This window comes from Megalops cyprinoides, chromosome 16 (genome assembly GCF_013368585.1).
Source record: "Megalops cyprinoides isolate fMegCyp1 chromosome 16, fMegCyp1.pri, whole genome shotgun sequence".
Lineage (NCBI taxonomy): Eukaryota > Metazoa > Chordata > Actinopteri > Elopiformes > Megalopidae > Megalops > Megalops cyprinoides.
The window spans coordinates 18,035,370-18,057,748 of NC_050598.1; the positions used below are offsets into that span (position 1 = coordinate 18,035,370).

At 40.9% G+C, this 22,379-nt stretch overlaps 1 protein-coding gene across 2 annotated transcripts in view; it reads right to left on the reverse strand.

The window, feature by feature from the left end:
- The window catches only part of mid2 (midline 2), a 132,831-nt gene extending 111,485 nt beyond the window's left edge, over positions 1 to 21,346 (reverse strand). For both annotated transcript variants that reach the window (XM_036548677.1, XM_036548676.1), the window contains exons 1-2: positions 20,880 to 21,346; positions 11,933 to 11,999 (exon numbers count right to left, since the gene is read on the reverse strand). The gene's annotated coding sequence lies outside the window, so the exon portion shown is untranslated. The remainder of the gene's footprint in view (positions 1 to 11,932; positions 12,000 to 20,879) is intronic.
- Between the last annotated feature and the right edge of the window lie 1,033 nt (positions 21,347 to 22,379).

The window sequence follows — 22,379 nt, forward strand, 5'->3', positions numbered from 1 at the left end:
TAAATTAGTTTCAATACTACTAGTTTCATTATAATCAAAATGTGAATAGCATGACACAATATACAAAAAAGAATGGAATTACAAGAAGCAAATTAAGATCACTAAAGCCAGACAAGGACATTCACCTCACTCCATTTTGTAGGCTTAGAATAAGTGTATCAGCTTGAGGAGGCAATCTGAATTAAACAATTCTGCAGAAGGAAGCCCTCTAGATACCTGCCATACAGACTAAATGACTGCATTACACTGCAAAAACTCCATAACTTCATCAAAATGCAGCAGCTGCATGTGGCTGGCAATCCCTTTAGCAATGAGCTAGCCATGTTGTTTTCTCCCAGAAAATGCAGTGATGGACATTCAATTTCCTCTTTCTGTTGCTGAGTCTAATGGTTGTCTCCATGGTTCAGTTGCTTGCGGTGACGTATTGAGCTTGTGGTTCTGAAGTATAACAGTTTTGCATTGGAAATCTTTCTCACTATTACCATTTTTGGTTTTATCACTAAATTCAATATAGTATGCTTCTTTTAGATGATTCAGGGGTCACTGAATCAATGTGTTGCTATGTATTCACTCCCCGGGCCTCTCAACTTTTCAATTTTCAAGCACCATAAAATGCTTGTAAAGATGTACACTGATATTAGAAGAACTTCCTCTTATTGAGGTGTAGTATCATCATTACGCAAGACCAGTTTCTAAGAGTGAATGTGTAACAACATATATAGTTCACACAAAGCCAAACTTTTTTATTTTTTGGCCTATTTAATGAGCATTTTGAGAACCCCAGTGCTGTTTTTAATGCTCCAGCACTTGTTCTATTTTGAGTTCTCATGCCCATCCCTTCTCAGTACACAAGAAATTTCCTTTTGAAGTACCCTCTTCCCTCTGCTTCTGAAAAGGGAACAAATGCAGTATGCCAGTGATATCATAACCGCATGAAATTGTAGACACTGTCTTCAGCATTACTGTTTGACAATGTGTGATTTAACTTGAAACTGATTTTTTTTTTTAGAAAAATAAAAGAAACACTACTGTTTTGTGAAGCAAGATTCATTCACAAGCATTCAACATCAACTGTTGCCAAACTGGGCTATTATTTCCACTATTGTTTTCTTTGGAAAGAAAGGGCACTGGCTGTTTAGTTTCCTACTGTAAGTGCTACTGAACACTGTGCAGAATGCAAGTTTGGCTCGCTCCTGTCTTCTAGACTTCATACAGTCCTATGTCCCCCAATTCATGTTAAGTAAAATCATCCTCATTCTTCCGTTCTATGACAAAGAGTCTATAGTACAAAATGAGCTGCTCTTTGAACTGCTGTAGTCTCCACCAGAATTATACACCAGATGGGCATGTTGTGGACAGCCCATGTAAGATTTTAAGCAGGAGGGTCCCTTCAATTTGAACCTCCATGCTAGCTCTCACACATAGTAACCTCATATTCATTTGTCACTACAAAATATTCAGAGCACAGATCAATATTTAGAGCATAGTAAGCACATTTACATCGGCAGAACATAAAGTGCACTCTTATGAAATCAGAAGATGATTCAGAGAGCTGCCATAAGAGGATTCCATAAAAAGCAGCACAATAATTTCATCTCAGAAATGAGCAGAAATTGAGGGATCTCTATTTTTAACCGCTGCTCAATTCCTTTAAAAGCAGCGCTGCCAGTGAATCTTGCTTACAACCCTGCAGTTTTAACACCCCGGTGAAATGGTAATGCAGAGGAAAGACTGGCTCCTCTTGTCAGTGACGTGAAAAAGGCCCAGGAGTGATTTTACGCAGAGTGAGTGGCAGGGACTCTTTGCAATCAGGGACATTGTGTTGAACCATGCATGCTGGCACTGCCATAGCACCCGACACCTCACATTTCACACTCCTTTAAAGCCATCAAAGATCTTCAGCATATTAGCACCAAAACACTCGACGGCATAAAAGCGGCTCTTGAGAATACGCAGTGTGTCGTGGCGGAATGGCAGGAATGTAAACAGATCCGCATCTGCCACAGGAAGAGATGGCTCTGTTTATGTGAAGTAAAAGCCTGGAATGCCTCTACATAATATTTCCAATTGGGAGCTGGACACTGGCTGGCCTTTTAGAAAAAAATTCAATCCAATCTGCAATCTGTAACTATGGCCAAAACTGGCTGAGGCGATAGAAGGCACGGCTGCTGGGTGCCTTTAAAACAAAGGCAGCTGTGTTGACATTAGATTCTTTTCAAAATGCATGTGAAAGTCTGCTTCTATAAGGGAGAAAAAAAAAAACAGAATGAGGTGATGGGTCTCTGCCTCAGAACTCAGTTGAGGTAGCGACGGCGGGGGAGGGGAGGCATTGTACGACTGCAACCTAACAGAAACCCGAAACACTCTGCTTGGGTCCCAGGACGTCAGAGAAGAAAGCGATGCCCAAGGCAACCACAAAACCAGCTTGCCATTTCTCACCTGTACACATTTTTTTTTAAATTTCATCCAACTTTTATATGCTTCACGGTATAAAAAGCCTTCTGTACACAAGTGTGGCACAAATCATGGAGGGCACTCCCCCCCCCACTGCTAACAGTAACAGTCTGACTGAATCCTCTCATCCAGAATGTTGGGTGGACAGACTGGAAACTTGAACAGAATGAACCGTACTGAAAACCTGAGACAGTGCGTGTGTGCCAGCACTTCAGAGCTGCGGAGTGGATTTGCTCCATATTCTTCAATTTTAGGCCACATATTAAATGCCCCTTTTGAACAGCCAAAGAATTCACCCCTCACTTGCTGCAGCTTCAAATACATTCAAACATGAAATACCACTTTATCTTATTAGCCACACGCCAACATGAGAGAGACAGCCTCTAAAAGATGAACTTTCCTTTGCCCACCATTTTATCGGCTGATGATACAAGAGAGCGCCGTGTGATCAATAAAACATGGGAGAGGATTACACTAAATTCCAAACCTGCTGCACACAGACATGCACTATTGTGCGTCTGTGCAGCAGAAAAGAAAAGAAATTCAGCGAGGAAAGAGCAGGCCTGCCTACATGGTTCAAGTGATTATTTAAGAGCAACTGTACTGTAGCCATTTTAGGAAAATATCTGCAAAAATGTTCCCTTCCAGTTCAAATTCAATAGTGCTCTATCATGCATAAAGCATACCACACCAGCTCTTTAAAAACATCATTTTTCACCACCTAACCACACACACAGAAAGCTCTTCTGTCCATGAGTGGTAGACACTCAGCTTAATGTTTTAATACAGTGGCTTAAAAACTTACAACAATCCTCCTTTTCTGGAGCCACAAATACATTTTTTTTTCCCAGAATGACCCAAGGAATTCGGTTTCCTTGTACAGGTCTTAAAACGCAACAGTGTGAGTCATACCACACTGAAAGGAAACAAAAATTACAATTGTAATTGCTTTATATGAAATTGTAGAGCTCCACTGAGAAATCACATACCAATTAGATGAATAAAATATAGCTATATAGCAAGCAGCAATGAAGGAGCCAAAAGGTGCAGGAGATGTGCCTATTATAAGTGCTACAAACTGATTGCATCTTAGCAACCATGCCATTTGTACATTGAACTATGCGTTCGTTTCCCAGTTAGGACCTGATATGTAATGATGTAATGATCTACAAAAAATTGGTCTTTGTGTGGTCTGTGCCTTGTGATGTCCATTGGAACAAAATGTCATTAAAGTCTAAGTACACGTACACATGGGTGTTTAAACCTGTTTTTCAGTATAGCACACCAAAGTGGCCAAATTTCACTAAACGTGGTGTGTGCCACCCAGGCCTCATGGTAAGCATGCGTAAGTTTTATGCCAATGAACAAAAGCACCTTATATAGCGCTTATATAGCGCCTTCATGGGCGAATTTGTGGGTACACTGCGACCATATTGTTCAACCTGGCAACTATCCTGCAACAACTCTTAAAGACAATGGTCCAAAAACGTAACACACAAAACCTCATTGTGCCATAACTCTAGGAGGAGATGGTTAAATGTGTTTTTGACAAAATCAAAGATGGATGAAACACAAAATGGCTGACGTGGAGGTTTCATAAGTTCCCAGTTAGGATCCTTAACTTTCATGAAGCACAAGAAATTTAGTTGAAATAGCTGCTTTCATGCCAGAGTAATGGGGATTTAATTTTTTTAATGGCATACCCAGTTCCTAATACCAACAAAGTGTATCAAGTTTGGCATCACTCCAACAAAGCACTGCTGAGATATGACTCACTTCCTGTTTTGATGTCTTCACCATGGATGACAGCGGCCATATCGTTTGTCCTAGCAAAATTCTTTGAATACCTTTTGGTTAGAACCGTCTGTAGATGATACGTACCAAATTTGGTGGTGATAGGATCAACGGCCTAGGACTAGTTTGCAAAAGTAGGTTTTTTGAAAAATTCAAAATGCAGAAAATCCAATATGGCAGACTTTAACAGTAATGGGTGCATTTGAATCGGGATGACCCTAGGATTCAGGGCGAAAAAAAAGATCACAACCCTAGGACAAACAGTTCAGAAGTTATAAGCAAAGATGTACCTTGAAGTTTGACCTGTTGGTGGTGCTACAGAGATGGGTGGATTGACCCCAAATTTGATGCCTGGATACTTTGGACTGTCCTCTATCAATGTGCCAAATTTAACCAAAATCCACCTAGGGGTTCTATGGGCTGCCATAGACTCCCATGGCGGAAAGTATAACAATAATAATAGTGAAAAATTCTAACAATTACAACAGGTGCCTTGCACCTTTGGTGCTTGGCCCCTAAATATAAAGACATATAAAACTAGCATGTTGCACTATTGAGCTAGCAATGGAATTCAACCAACGAGTCAAAAGAAAACAAAAACACCAAACCATACAATTGTAATAATAAATGATTTTTAATTTCAGTCAACTCTATGAAAGTACAGCGCTGACACGGAATTGATCTCCACATCTTGCCCCCGACAGACAACACAATTCCGGCTTTTCACTGACAGTCTCCAGCTGCCTCAGAGACAGAAAAACACCAGAAAAGGTGAATACACTTTAAATAGCTACTTCACATGCTACAGTCAGATGCAGTTCTGAGCATTTGACCTTTTCCTTACAACTAAAGTGTCAAGTATTTTTTTCCACGTCAGATTCAAATTCAAATTTGTTGCATTAGGTGGACCTGTGTATCTGAGACACCATACTGGCATAACACACAGAAAAACTACTGCATCACATTATTTGTAGAACTTATGGTGGTGGTGGCTAGGGAAATGGACTTGCAAGTTCAAATCCTACACTTACTAATGATAATTTTAAATGTCTCCCCTATTAGTTTCGCAAGACAAGAATATATGCTATAAACATCAAAAATACAACCTCAGTATTTAGGCATCCCATCTCATTTCAGCCAACATTGAATTTACATAATCTTGATGATTCCTCATTGTTCAGGGATTGCTTTATTTCATTTACTGTTTGGAGAAGTGAACAAGGTGCACTAGGTCCTTCAAATGACCCTGTGCTTCTGTTTTTATTGACTCTCCATTTTGCAGAGGACCATAAGCAGTAATTGGTCAGAGGCTGGGTTTTGTGTCTAATGAGGAATTGTTTACTGAGGATCATCTCTGTCAGGACTAACGGCTTCAGTGCCGCTTTTTTTTGTTGTTCTTCAAAGCTCTGCGGGCCTCACACACTGGAAATCGCTTAACCACAATTCCTTTGCAAATTGCCAGATGCCAAAAAGACACTGAATGGAGAAATTATGAACGAACTGACTGAATTAGCCTAATTACGTACTTCAGAGAAAGCTCTGCACATTTAAAACTCATTATGTCAATTATATTTCATCAGTGAATCCATCAGTTAGATTGTAATTGCGAGGCAGAAAGGGGGCTACATACAATGGGAGGAAGTGCTGAACCAAATCCTAAAACCTGAAAACAAGCCATGTGTTTCAAAACATTAGGATGACAACGCAGCTGTAGGAATGGGTGGGAACAGCCATGCATTTCTTGAATGTTACTGTTGTCTTGTGGATTGCATTTACCATTTTGTAGAAGTTTTAAGGAGTGAGAAGAATTGAATGTCTAGAAAATAATGAAAATCGACTTATTAGGCTTTGGGTTCTGTCCAATCTATTATCTACTGGACTGCAGAACTATGAAAGCGACCCACAACTGTATCAACTGGATTGTGTATTGTGGGCATTGCTTTCGACAAATGACTTCAGTTTTACTCATTTCATGCAGTATGGTGAACATGGCTGCCAGAAACACATCTTGAGCATCTGTGGCATCCAATAAAAAGTGACCCATTTCCTTAATGGCACAGTGATGATGTTCTAAGTGATACTGGTGTTAACTGTGGCGCCATCCATAAGCAGTCAGAGATCCCCTGCAGCATGCAGTACTCCTCCAACAAGCTCAGATTAGCTCCAACGTGGGAATGTAAACACCTGGGACGGCTCCTTGGAAGGGAGACAATCTGCTTAAAACAGATCTGCACACGTTTCGCAAGGAAAGCTTGGCGCACTGTCAAAAGGTTACACTCACACAAATACCCACAAACATTGCACACACCACTTGCAAACATGTGAGAGCCTTAACAGTTCAAGGTGGAGTTGGGAAACATCTCCTCCAGACCTGAGGGAATGCAGGTGAATTTATAGCTCGGGCTTCTCTCACAGACTTGTGAAGCCTCCAGGGTGATTTATAACGCTTGTAGTTTGATGTCACTTGATTATTTGATTGTTTTTGCTTTACTTGCTATCGTTACCAACAAAAGGTGTTTTGTGCAGTCATGTGGAACTCTGATATGAGCCGTTGATGAAAACAAAAGAGCAACACCCACTCTTTCTTCACTGTACCCTGAGGACAATGCCATTCTTGGGCAGGAATTCCTGGAGCAGTCTCCCTGTCTCCACAGAAACAAACTGGGAATGCTTTATAGGTGAAAATCACTTCCCTCCACTAGTCAAAGTCCTTTTTTCATAGCATCACAGTAGTGAAGACTTCCTCTGCTTACATGTCTTTAACACATTTAATAGAAATGCTACCATGATACACATGTAAACAAAAAAGTATTGTAGTCAAGACATACAAGTGGTATTTGAAAATATGTTGGCCAACCTTCACATTTTAATCAGGGAGCTTTGGGTCTGCTGTGTTACTGTTCTAAAGATTTTTACATCCGCAACAGTTTCAACAGCAACAACACTTGGTGGAAATGGTAGGATTATACGCCCACAGTGCCATCTAGTGGTGAGGAGTACAACACCCCTGCAGAAATCAACAGGATCAATTTAAGGAAAAAGCTGTCCAGTGGTGTGATAACCTGAACTTTTATAGAGGTTACAGCAAAACACATTTATGTAATGTTTATTAGCGTTGCTTATGGTTCCTACATCAATGTATCATGAGGTTGAAAACAGGAGAGACAAAAATGGATGTTTACAGTCACTGGCACAAAATTGTAACAATGGTTATAAAACTGATTTTTGTCAAAACAGATTTGACATACAATTTACACAATCTCAAACAAGTAACCGCACTGTGTAATTATATTTTATATTATAATTACATATATTTTTATATACACACACATACATAAAGATACATAATGAAAGTGGGAAAAAGAACAACTCAGGTTTTCTAAAAACCTGTCAAATTGCAAAGCTGAATTTTCAATGACATATCTGCCAGCTTTCCACTGCTCAAATAAGAGTTGAAAGTGGAGATATGGATTTCAAATCATGTTCCACAGCTTCAAAGACTGAATATTAACATACTTCAATCCCATTTTTTAAGAATTAATGCTCTCTAGCTATTTCCTAATTTTTTGGTTATTAGCATACATGAATATACTGAACTGAGTAACAGATTAGTGACTCATGGTCTTATCACCAATAATATAGTAATATTTGTTTTCTGGTGGAATTTCAATGCAAGTCAACTGCTGTAGTTACTTACTATTATTTACAGACATGGTAAAAAAGGTACAAAAATATTCTTTTATTGTATAAAAGTGTGGGACTATTTCTCAAAAGAGCACTGCAAATACAATATGCATCAACTATACGGGAATTGTTAAGGTCGTGCAAGATAATATAACCAAGCTTTAAGTACACTTAAATTACATCACCTCTGTGGAGACAACATGAGTAGTACCTTCTAAACTCTAAAGTATTCATTGTTCATGAAATACAATTATAAAAATGGCTAAAAAAAAACAAGCAACCAATTACAGACATTGACATTTAGGAGTCTAACCTAGTGAGACAGATTTCCAAAGAGAAGCAGAATAGATAGGGAGTGGCAGACATGGACCTTAACATGTCAGAAACAATATAACATGCACTGCATGCATATGATGCACATATGGCATATGACTGTTTTTCAGAAAAGGAAGATATCCTACTGTTAGTTGAAGGAATATAGATACTGAAACATCATCATTGCTCTTAAGACATAGTAAAAAAGAGAGACAAACCATTTGAATCCATGGTCTTCAAATGGACCAATCTCAGGTCTGATACCACAGCAGTGATTACAAACAGCTGTAGGTGTGTCCCCATGGTAACTGACATCTGACAGGCAAGAGACAGGCTAACCCACCCCATTACTAATTTTCCAGTGAGTCTCTGGGAGAGCATGGAGGGGCGGCCACTGACCCTGAAGCACAGGAGCCTGGGTGAACCCAGATCAGTCACCACTCTGACCTATTTGGGCCAGCTGAAGGATACCCCTTGATGTCATATCTGTCTCCAATCCCTGCACAGAGACTCGGCACACGATGTTCTTCTCCAGATGGGGACAAAATGGAATAGTGACATGTGTGGTCACTGCATGTAACACATTGAGGCAAGACAGAACATCTCTGAGGAAGCACAGTCTAGTAGCTCAGGGGCTAAGTCGCTCTGTACACTGCACATGAAGCTGATGTACTCTGCTCCTTGTCAAAATGTTTGTGAGCTGGAAAAACCTCTTACTTGGTCACGTGCACATTCATCCTCGACAACACAACACTGCATGGGCTGTTTGGTCAAATCTGAGTTTCAGCGGCATTTCATTTGTCCATGCTTGGTCTGTCTAGAGAGAGAGGACACATGCCAAGTCACATTCCGGATAACTACTCCCTACAGGGTGCTTACAGCGACATGATAGTCACATGAGCCCTGATTACAAAATGCCTAAAATAGAACACATGGACAGGGCAAAAAAAGGTCCTGTCACTTGAAATGAGGCACAACCAACCACATACTGCATCAAACAGCAATTAGGAAGCACAGTCAGGTGGTAATGAGTGTTTTAGCCCAATCAGAGTGTTAAGATGAAGTGGGAACGTATTGTTCCTCAGCTGTGTCTGTGAAGCAGGGAACCTCAGCCTCTGCTAACAAAGCAAGCTCAGGCAGCTGGTGACACCATTCATTCCTCTTCATTCTGCTTCGGTTTCATTAGCTGCAGTCTTTTGCCTTATACTGGACAGCACATAAGTGTGTAGTGAAAGGCAACAACAATATATAGCCCATTCACGCTCTTAAACATGGAACAGTATGCTGGGAATACTGATGATACTAGTAATGATAAAAATCTGTGATGTTAGTTCTATGTCTACTCCTATGCTAGCTCTAGGATCTGTCTACCATCTTGTAAAAGCAAAAAAAGAAAAGTCATGAATTTGCACAGAATGTGCTGTAAACCAATGCTAAATTTGGCTTTACCAGTTAATTTTTCATAGCTAGTTAGCTATGCTTCAAAGGACTATTTTTAGCATGATTCCATAACTGTCTGCTCACAGAATACGGCCAGGAGCAATTTAACCGGTTGTGTTATGACAGTCACTATTTGGGTTGCTCCATTTTACACAACTGCACTTTTCTCAACAGTGATAAAAGGTCAGCTCATTCCCTTGTGATTAAGAGCTGTGTGGAACCCGGATGGTGGGTGGAACCTCAGCTAGAATGCTGTGTGTGCGTCCCACTCATCCTCTGCCAGATCAAGTGAAAAGGCAGCTATGGTCACCACAGTGGTAGAGTGCACGCAGTATTAAGAGACCTCTTTCGTTTTCTTCCTGCAGCGGTGCTGAGCTGCGATACTGATCCTAACAGTGTGGAGATGACCAATTTGTTTGCCCTTTGTTGCTAGCGGCAGTCATTTGACTGCCCCCTTTTCCGAATTTTCTTGTAATATAACTAGACGTTCCAACCCGGTCTCTGTCTGTTGTTCGGCTAGTGCTTTGGGCTTTCTGTGAATCATGGTGACATGACTAGAGACATTATTTGTACCCACTTTTATTTCACCTAAACACTATGTGATATTCCTCTTTTCCACAAGGACACAGTTGCAGCACATGCAACTGGAAGTAATTTTTGAACACTGGACTTCAGTCTAAACAGGAAAGGAAGACAGTCCATAGGAGAGCGAGTGTTGTTGCAATGGAACAGACTCTGCAGTGGCTTTGTATGTGACATCCTTGAACATTAATGAAAATGACAGCGAACAGTAATAATTTCTTATAGATACTGTGGGAAAATCTCAAACACGGCATGTGACATGGCATCATTTGTAAAAACACCATTTGAAGATTGATGCCAAATTGTTCCATCAACAGTAGTAAACAGATGGGTTTTAAAAAGAAAATTACAGCCATTGCTGGCAGGAAAAAAAAATAGCAGAGTTATTGCCCATACAGAGGCATGGCATTAACATAATACCCTGCGCTATTTGTCTGTCTGATGAAATGCCATGATTGGGCAGGAGCATCAGCCCCCTGTGCAGTACAGGCCCCGGAGCTAACATTAAATCCTCAGTCTAAAACAGTGGGATTAACTTAACATTCACTTAATGAAAATAAATGCTTCAATGACAAACACCCACAGTCCACTGCTTCTGTTTTTTTTTTTTTTTTTTTTGGTTGCTGATTGCCAGGCGGTTCCAGAGAAAGGGAGTGAGGGAGTGAGGGAGTGAGAGAATTAAAAAGTTCTGCCTTGTCAGTGTGTGGGAATGGACGGACAGCTCAGTTCACTGGAGACTGCGAAAACAAGCAGCCCTGTAGTTTACACGCATGGCCATGCTTAATTATGAGACAGCGCAGATGTTTACTGAAAAAACATTTGGAGCTGGAGAGACTCAGTGTTCGTCAGAGGGGAGAGGCAGTGGTTAGGGAAGTGCGAGTCTATGAATTCAGTTGTTTATAAAGCCATAGTGGGGATGAAGTACTCAGGTAATAGGATTTACCACGTCCGCTGCCGGTAATGAATATGACCATTATTGAACTCAGTCCTTCCTAGAGTGGCCTCCTTGAGTCCACTTACCGGGGATTTACCATTGGAATATCATGAACCTTGGGCACCTTAGGGATGTCAATTAAAATAAAAAGTGAAGGACTCTTGAACACTCCCTTAGAATAAGGAGCCTTACAACAGTCACTTACTGATAGTGAGATTTCAATCCAAAATCTCCCATTCAAAAAGGATCAAAGAGAGTTCACTAATTCAGCCTGGTGATCATTTCTGGTAAATGTCTGAATCAGGACAGCTAACCAGTCTGAGCACTTTTGAGACAAATTTAAGGATCATAACAGGTTATCCAAAGGGTAAGTGATGTAAAAACTTTTAGTGTCATTAAGCAGGACAGATAAAGTAAAAAAAAAAAATCACAGATTTTTAAAATGCTGGTGCTTCTGTTAATTATAAATTCAAAGAGGAGATAGGCTGACTACACGTACAAAAAAGAGTGGTTGGATTTTCACGTAATCTTTGCGTGAACATAGCACAAGTTCAGAGTCATGGCGAGGCAACACGAGGGTTCAAGAAATCAGAGTGAATCATCTTTGCAACATCTCTTAAACCTACTTCTATTTTCATTAAGGCTGTAAGGTTATGTATGCATTCTTGTATATATGTTTTATATATTGTCACATAATTGTAACCACTAACCCGCAGAGTCAGTGCTTACCTTCTTTGGAGTTGAGGGCTACAGTCTCATTGTCTGCTACTCAAAACCAAACACGCTCAAACTGGCTCTGTGGGAAAGAAGAAAAACAAGACAGCACATTTAGCATGTGGCACAGTGCACAGACGTCATATGTAAAGAGCCGGTGTTTATTATGAGTGCAGCTTCATCTTACATCGCGACCACTTGGAGCAAAGAGGACTGACACAAACTTTCCCAGGATCCCTGCCCGACTTACAGAGAGGTATGCGCGTTTGCTTTTGTTAGCTCAGTGGATGGATTTCCTCCGGGGGATGGAGGAATTCACTCGCAGAAGCAAGTGGCCACAATAAAAGTCTTTATTTGTTTCGTAAAGCACAGCAAGGGACTCCTGCACAAGAGCGGCGAGATGGAGCCATGAGTCACCGAGCGTGGACCTTGGCTACGCTATTCAACCTGCAGCGACTGTTAGCCAACTCAGAATCTCCCCCGACAGCCGGAGCCTCGAATTTAACTGCCTTTTCATAGGCAATGAGACAAAGTAATAAACGCCTTGATTGTGCCAAACGCATCGTTCAAAGCGGTATCAATGCAAGACAATAAAACGAGAGATCACAGGACTAAATTAAGGCCCCCTCACATGGATTGATGCCTATTGTTTTTTGAATTTCCATTGTAAAAGACACAGTAGCGTGAATGGAGGTGGGAAAAAAAGTATTGAGCAGTCACACTTATGTAATTCAATGAAAGACAGAGCTACTTACACATGCAGCTGCAAATTAGGGAACATGAGAGACGGGGTGAATTAATGGGACTGATTTGAAATTGATGTGACGGCGCTTTCATGCTTTGTAAACCTTTCCCACAAAGGGAAGAGTATTATCCGTCAGCCACTTCCAGGGAGTACAAAACCATATTAGAGGGATGCAAATTAAAAGCTGGGTGATCCACAGAGTACAGTAATTACCTCTTCCTCCAAACACGCGGTTTACTTTTCCAGGGTGCGTCACAGTATTGAGAGTGGGGCGACGCAATTAACTTCCAATGTTATTATGAGATTTGAGCACTCAGAAATAGAAACAGGGCATTCTTTCTCATGCCATACATCTATAACAAACTGTTCAACCCTCATCAGCATAATTAGCACTCTCATTTAGACTAGGAGAGCCACTGTGATACTTGATACATGAAAGATAATGAAATATGAACAATGTAGTCTCATTGTCACTTCTGTACAAAGTGTGTATCAACAATTACAAGTACTATTTTTGCGTAAAATCAGATTCGATAAATTGACTACCTCTCCCCACCTAACTGCATGAAGGTCCCTTCAGACATGGTCATATATACTGGGTGTTTGTGATGAATGACACCCTACCCACCCATCTCTTTACTGGGTGCCTCCCCTTTCCAAAATGGAATGGAGATCTGTTGGGGTGCTGACCAAGAGTTCAGCTGATTGCTTGGGGATGTGGGGAATTGCCGCTGGAGGATAATGAGAGGTCGTTTCCATTGATGGTCCTGCTCCTTTTCTTTAAAGAAACATCAGCCTCAAAGGCCATGTATAAATCACCTGAACCCTGTCAGCCTGAGCTCTCACACCCCACCGCTCGCCTCAGAACAGGGAAGAAGGACAAAGATGGTGCAGGACCACCTTCCAGCCCTTTCCACTGCCTGTATAAGCCCTCACTCGGGCAGGCTGTGAGCCCAATCACTGATCCCTCTGAAGTCAACTCAAATTTAAGACAAGACAAATTCAAATAAAGGATTAGTAGTACCTTAAAGTACCTATGCAGTTAAAATTCTTTTCCACGTTCTTTATTAATAGGGTAGTACAATGATTTTAAAAAGCTACTAAGACAGTCTTAGATGTCTTTGTTTTAAGTAAGTAAATTATAAAGTGGGTCAGGTCTGAAAGACAATTTCTGTCTCAGGATTAAAGCAAAAATGCATTTAACTGAGATGTAACTGGTGAAAAAATGTCAACAAAGCACACCTGCTGGGCATAGCCAGAGGTTAGCTTTCTCTGGCATGGACCAACCCATTGTATTACTTCAGTAATGAGGATATTTTTGTATGCTAGTTTGTTTTTGCAGGTGTCCCTGGGTATGTGTAGTGAAGCTGACTAAGATGTGTGAGGTAGATCTTTTAGAATTATGATTCATCTTCTAGGTGTTGATGGACGTGTCCACTGCTCCTACCCAGGTGTAAGGACAGGGGTCACTTTTTAAATACTTTTACTGTCTTCTTTTTGCACTTGTGGTGCAGAATGACCACATAATCATCAACCAATAATCATGGCAACAGGTCTTTAAGCTCAGTTAGAATATTTCAACACTTACAGCTTACCCACTTCATCTGACATCAACATGATCCACACTTTATGGCTTGTCCTCTCTGAGCACAGCACATAGTTATATAGAGAGGAGTTGTAACTGGACATGGAAAAATATGCACGAAAACAATACTAACAAAATCTTTTTATTGTTTTTAAAACAGAAATATGAGGATATGGATGATGGAATACTATGAAAACAGCATTAGGGACAACACTATCTAGTAAATACATACATTTTAATTTACGCTTCAGAGCATTAATTTATGCTTCAGAGTGGCATTCAGTGAGCTTCCAAGGACAGCTATCATTGCCCTAAACTGGTCCACATCTCTGTTGGAGAGGGCACTACGCTCACACTGTTCAGCTAAACAGGCTTGACTGTAGATGGCACAGGATCCTTCACCACTGTTTCCATAGCAACAGGGAGGCATTGAGGGATATACCACAGTCTGTCCTCCTCAAAGCATGGGGGTGGGGAAATGGGATCCCTTCGGGTTTACAATTTTAGCCTAGTCTGTGAGCGGCCATTTGCTTGACCTGCCCTGACCTTGCCCCTCCATACTTAACCCCCTGGCAGAGGGTGTGTGAGAGCATGAGTTTATTGTGAGGGAACTGGTGTTGCGTTTTGACGTTCAAGGAGGTGACAGCCCCCCTCAGGCCTGACATTGCCTCTGCATCCATCTTAGTGACAATAACGGCGCCTTCTTAGTTGAGGGCTGGGCTGACTACTCTAAGATGATTTATGGTCTGTGCCACTGACACTGGGCAGCATGTGTTGTACTGGAGCAGGATTCCTAACTCACAGGTTGCTGCTTCAACTCCCTGCTTGGATACTGCTGCTCTACCCTTGAGCAAAATACCTCAAATTACTTCTGTGAACACCCAGCTGTATGAAGTGATGACCTCAACATAATTATGCAAGTCCCTAAGCTAATGAAATTGCGTATTTTTGGGTTTTGAAAGTTTATTTTGCATCAACCAATCTGTATTGAGTGCAAAATGATGTAATCAGTAACAACAAGAAATTGTTTTAGACCACTGCTGCATATGTCCATAAGTATCTTTTAATATCTGTTTCTCTGAAAGAGTTTCAGATCTAGAGAATTCATTTCCTTAAGATGTGGTAAATATAAATTAATTGCTGTGAATATAAATAAGACGACTGTGAAGAGGCCTGAATTAAATCCAACACCTCAGAGCTGCGGTACTAATCTGACAAGGCAGGCTGACAATATGCTTGCTAAACGATCCATTCTATGTGGCGGAATCCTGGGTGGGACACTGCTATTGTTCCCTTGAGGAAAGTACTCATCTTCAGCAAATATCCAGCTGTATAAAGGATACTACGTAAAGTCTGAGCTATGTAAGCAGCCTTGGATAAGGCCATCTGTCAGGATAAATAAGAAACACAATGTAAAATCAAGCTCCCTGGATGCCCGTTGTCATTGGTCAGGGAACCATGAAGACTACTTTCTGCACTACTTGTGTTCTCTCACTGAAAACATATAATAAGTCACAATCTCACGGTATTAATGATAAAGTGATGCTGCTAGGCAAGGGCCCATTACACAACGGTCAGCGCTCTTATGCTCTTGATTCCAATCAACACCATGTTAACTCCCTGGCTCCCCGTTTCTTTGTTGAAGGACTAAACATTTCCATGGTTGCTACCTCAATATGTAGACTCGTTGTTTACACTAAACCTATAGCAACATTGAGGCTCAATAATTCTGCTCCTGTATAATAATAAATTCTATTGAGGGAAGGACTTTGTCATGTTGTCCATGGCTGTAATTCAATGAGTAACAACACCGGAGGAAATGACTCCCTATCCACATGGAATATTTGAATTCTGCCCAGCAGGGATGGTAGCTAACCAATGAGAAGGTGAAACTCCTTAAAGATAATATTAGACATGGTTTCCTAAACACTCTAAACCAATCACTGATCCTCATGTGTTACTAGGGTTGAAAAGGGGCTGCTCAGGTCTACCACAGCCCAGTTCTGACCAGAGACCCAATAAACATACAAGGAGAAAAATTTAAAACTGCAACATGACTGTGTATTTCTACTAACAGATGCAAGATTTTCTCAATACTGATGACAGACTACAGCACTGAAGTTATTTATTCAAGTGCATAGTTCTCACATAGTACTCAGTGTTCATAAATTCACCTGGTTGAATACAGTGCTGATTACTGTGCTGTTGTTAAGGTAGCAATATATGACAACATCAAGCACATGGTTTATTTAGGATGGAAACATGTAAGGCAATATCGATTCAAAAGGTGGATTTCCTTTTGAATTCTGGGATTAGTACCCTGAGCATTTAGTGATCCTCCTTAACTGTACCCTCCAGGTAGACCGATCCCTTCATAGTTTCCTTAAGTGAGAGTCTCTGACCATGCACAAAATAAATCTACATAGAATTCAAGTAAAACCTGAGATAGCCGTTGGCAATTCTTAGATCAGTGGGATTCTCAATTATCCCTTTGATTAAAGTAGATTAAAACATTTTAAGCAATCCTTTTTTTGGATGCATGAAAATACTAGACCAAAAGATATGGAGGTGAGAATGGGGGCTAAAATAAAAAAAGCAGGAGCACAATGCATGAAATGCTCTGACTTAAGAGAACAGGATACTTGCTTCATTTTCCACTCGCTGCTTTCAAAATGGAAGATGATCTTCAACCACAGCGAATGTCGCTGCCATCCCAGGGTTCTACTGGGCCATAACGGCAAAAGACAGGCACATAATGACACAAGGAGAATTTCTCATGGATCATTACTTCAGCACTTGAGAGAGCAAGCATATTCTTTGCTGAGTACACTGTCACCACTCATAAAAGAAAACAGTGTATTACCTTTACAAGATGTGGCACTCTTGCAAACTAGTGTGAAGACTTCAGGACCTACTGCAGTAGGCTGCAGTCCTTTTGTTCATTTTTTGAAGCCAGCGAGAGACTGTTTTCCATCACAGATTGCCCTTGTGCATTGTGCCCAAATTCTAAAATCTGATCTCTAAAATGATGGTGAATAATTCTGCCTCAGAATTACATGTAAATTAGTCATTTAAATCGGCTTGTGCCAGGGATGCCCTGTAACTGAACATTAGACCCCCTGCCAGGCACCCTGAGGCAGCAGGGGCCAGATTTCCTCACACAGCCCAGATCCCTGGTATCAGAGTCGGACACAAGCAGTTCATCCAGCCGCTCATACACTAAACTCACACCCTTCGGTCATTTTGCAATCTGTGTATGTGTGTGGGTGCTTACCAGCTAAGAATAGTACCCACACTGCCTGCGAGAAATGCATTTGCCACAGTAGGTCACCTGCCGAAAAGCACCTTCCGTACACAATCTCTAATTGGTCTTAAAATGTTTGTAGAAATCATTCCCCTGCAATTTTACAACTGCTGCCCTCAACATGACATGGAACTTCAGGAAAATTGCTGATTGATTTTCAGAATCTCTTGCTCAGCAGTGTCTGGGACTTATTTGTATGTACTTTAATTTGCCCTTTAGAAGTAAGTGCCCTGCTGCAGGAAGAATCACAATTAGGATTTGCTGCTGAAACTTTGCATCTGAAAAACCAAAGCAAAGAAAGGCTAAATAGGAACGAAATTAACATTCAATAATTATGATTTAAATTATAGCATAAATAGTTTAAACCACCACGTTTTGTGTATTTACTCAGGTATCATTCTTTCCAGAAACGTCTTCTGCATAGGCATAGTTGTGGACTGGGTGGTAGCAGTTGTTTGCATTTGCAATACAAACACATGTGCCGGAGATACACGTCTAAGCCTGCGCAATTTAAAACCAATGCCACTTAATCTAAATTCACAATTCTAATTACACATAACAGTGTGGGGTGTGTCAATGTTGAAGCACCATCATTATCCTATGGAAGAGGAAGCACTGCATATACGGTACAGAGGAAGCTCAAGCCCCCAGCTATCAGCACAAGCCAAGCTGAAACAATACCAAGGAGCACTGCCTGTTTCCAGAGGCACCTTGTCTGAATGGTGCACTGATTGACATTTAAAAGCAGACCCGACAAAGATGGCAACCGCGTCAGGTGTTGACAGACACCTGACATCCTCATGTGAGGGGCTTCCCCTTAAACAAAGCCAGACATATGAGCTGTGCCACTGATATACATTCAAGTGGAAAGTCCTTCAGTAAACGAAGGATATGACAAACAATGGATAAACACTTAACCAAACAACTCAGCTGTTAGTCTAGAGGGAGAGCCACCGCAAGGGCTGAGACAACTTTCAAACTTTCTGCTTACTATGAGCTTAATCTGCAACACAGTACCATTCTGTTTAAGTAAATTATTCTGTGTGACCAAACTGTTTTATACATGGAAACCATTTTTTGCCATATGACCATACAACATGGACTTACATGTACTTCAGGTATTAGGACAAAACACACGTTGCTTGAACTACATTGCTTCAGAACAAAGCAAAGATTCTGAAAACTTAAAAAATACCACAAAATGTTAAAGCTTGTTAATGTCATGGTTTGAAGTCCATATACTTCACAAGTTACATTTGTAAGGACATGCAGAAACCTTTTTTCAACCAGCATGAAATTAACATACTAGGACTTTTTATTAATGAGATTAGTGCTTACTTCTCCGACTGGAAAGAGGAGGATATTTGTTGGATCCACTGGTGTACTCAGAGGGAGGGTACATGTGTTTCGCCTCTGAGGTGACAAACACAAAAAATCGAATTTCTGAGAAGTGTTTTTCCAGCATTTTGCCCTACCCCACTTAAGTCATGGCAGAAATGTTCGCTATGCAGCCAACTGCTGTCACTCTTGTTTCTAATGTGCAAACAGTGTGCTGTAACTTTGGAAAGGAGTTTGATGTACTGCATGCACATGTCAAAGTATTCAGAATGATTTCATAACCGTTGGAGCTATAGGCGACAGCTCCCTGTGGAATAAATGATGGATTACAGTGTCAGACGTAATCTTGCAGCTAACAATATCAGAAAAGTATTTGATAGGCCTGGCACATCCTACCATAGAGAGAATCGTCAGTCTCATTAAGTAAAATGGCATTTGTTCAGGGTTGAATACAGACAGCTGCATCTCATTATGCAGGCTGTCTACTAAAGAGCCTTTTACTTCTCAGCATATTCACTGCAAACTAAAATGTGGAACATCATGGTGTCTTTAAGCTGATATGTGAAACAAGCTCACCTAGTTGTTAACAACACATTTTCTCACAGCAACCTGCTCTGGACCAAAAGGAGAGGCTGAACTCTGCCTTGTTCTGACAGAGAGCACAGCTTCAATTACATTACTCTCCAGACAAAGTAAAAATTTTGAGGACAATCCACTTCCCAGGCTCTTTATATTTCTTCAAACAGTTTACATTTGCAGGTTTTCAACACAACTGCCAACTGGCCCACCGTTCCTCCTGTCAAAAGTTGCTTGTGTACACAATAGGCTCATTTGTCATTCTTCTCCTAAAATTTGTTTTGAGGTAAAAGCTGCCAAACTGAGACATGGTTAGCATCTAGCAGGTGCAGCCAGCGTGCTGGCTAGGGGAAGCGTGTCACTACCACACAGTGTGGAACCCAGATCCACAGGCCCTTTGGAGACCCAGAGACAGGGACATCTGTTAGCGAATGAGTAATGAGTCCCATGGCACTTCACCAAGGATTCACAAGCCTTATGGATACTGTTGACGGCTGACAGGTTTGGGTGGTGCCCCCCCTTCAAACCCCCCAAGTGACTGCTGCTATGCTAACAAGGCTGAGAAGTGGTCAATACATCACTGTGTCTCTGGCATGTTCATGTGTCTCTGAGACTTTCCAAACTTCAACACAAACACTACATGTGGAATCTCTACCACAGGATAAATTCCATTTAAACTGATGTTCTGAAGATCACCAGCAGGTCACACACATTACGCAATCAAGGCTATCTGAACATTAAGTATTTATCTTAGATGGCAATATAGCAACTGCATTCATAAATATATTCAAATCTAAAAATAAATGTAATAAATATGATGTTTCAGTCATTGTCATCACAGAAAACAAACACTGTACATTTCAGTGTAGGCGAACGTCTATACTGTAAATAATACTAATAGGTGCGATTACGCGAAGGCGCTCGTAATTGTATCAAGCTACTCAGATCTAAACTTCCAGGATGGAGAGCATCTGTCGCCCAAATGCTCTTTCTGAATGCGAAATGTCTTTGAACTGTCACCTTCATGCTGTCAGGTGTAAACGCATGTTACGTGCAAGACCTGTAGTGAACAAACTTGCTTTTATTCCATCGCTTTTATCCTGCAGTCACGTGCCGTTTGTTTGTAAGTACAGGACCTGCTTGGAATACCAGCTTATACAGCCTCTAGCAAATGCATGCAGTCGTGCAATCTATGGTTGTTAAATTAATAGAATATAAGCATCATTTCTTTGGAGCATCTATGTGAAGATAGTCTTCATCTTCTTGCTTTCGCATATACACGGGAAACATACAAATTAATAATGCAACTACATACGGATTCAATATGTTGTAGTAAAATCATACTCGAAACATTCTCCATTGCTAGTTTAAACGAATATTCAATGTACATCTTTTAGTACAGAAAGATACATACCCTTTGCTCGCAATGACGTCCCCGGGTTGACTTCTCAGGTCCTAGCAGCTATTGTAACGTTACATAGGCTTGGTATATTGCAGTTGTATCTGGCGCACAAACGTTAGCCAGAAGTTTGCCGAAGCGCGTTTCCTCAAAGTCGACAATTTACAGCTCTGATGAAAACGTCGGCACTGTTACCGCAACGTATAAGGCTGCTTGAAATAGCCCTACGTCTGTTATTTTTTGTTAACCACGACCGAACAAGCGGCTCAAGTAGCAACTGGCAATGCTACGCAGCGTTCTCACTCGCAGTGTCCCAAAACCAAGCGCTCCCTCGAGAACACGTGACTTACCCAGGGGAACGGTTTTCATCTCTCCAGCAGCTGGGATCGATTAGACCACTGCCTGGCTCAAGCGAGTTCCGCTACGGACATCCTTTGCTGCTCTTTTCTCTGTTTTGATTACGTACTATCTGGACTACGCTGTTGGAAGCAACGTTATTTTGTGTTCGGCGTGGCTTGTGAAACCATGGTTCGCGCAGTAATTTTTGAGTTTACAGGCGAAGGCATGCATACGCACGGCAGCCACAGTCGCTGCGTAAAGTGCCGTTGACTTATCTTACATAATTAACCACGAATAAAAGCAAAAGCCACAAATTAAGTACTTTCATTTAAAGTTAAGTGTTTATCCTATTTGCTCATTTGGAGATTTTCAATAATGTAATGCCTGTAACGGCTTTTATGTCCACTACACAACATCTCAAAATTTTGGACTGATTCTTTTCCCATAGTTATCTATTTATAAAAAAAAAAAATTCAGCAGCGTGCGCAGATATGTTCAGGTGTGGGGAGTAACGGAATACATGGAATGGCGTTACGTAATTAGAATACAAAAAGGTAACTGTATTCTGTTACAGTTACAGAAAAGAAAGAAAAGAACAATATACTACCATGCACATGCGCACACACAACACTTCGCGAGTCTCACAACGCCACTCTGGTCTCGAGTGAAACTATAGCCAATCTTACAGTTCCCAATTCATTATCATGGCCTCTAGTGGAAAAAAATGCTCTCACTGGGTGGACATTTTGCCATTATTTTGTCTTTAAAGCAGAAAAGGGGAACAGCATCACAGTACAGTACAGTACCACAGACACTGCAAGCAACCTCTTCTGTCAACTTTAATACTGTTAGCTAGCTAGCTACCAAATTAACATTATAGTCATTTGGCATTGAGGCAATTCAAAAGTAATGGAAAGTAATCATGTTACGTTACTTTAATATTGTGATACTTGGATTCGGTTACTGACTACATTTTTTTAACAGGTAATTAGTAATTGTATCAGAATACATTTTTCAAGTAACCCCCCCAACCCCGGACATGTTGCCATCACGACATTTTAAAGTGATGGGGTTATATATTGAATTGAGAGCAAACATGTTACCAGCTTTACTATCACGGCATATATCCATCACATATAGGCCGCTTACTCTCTGTCAGAGAAAATGCGGTTTCTT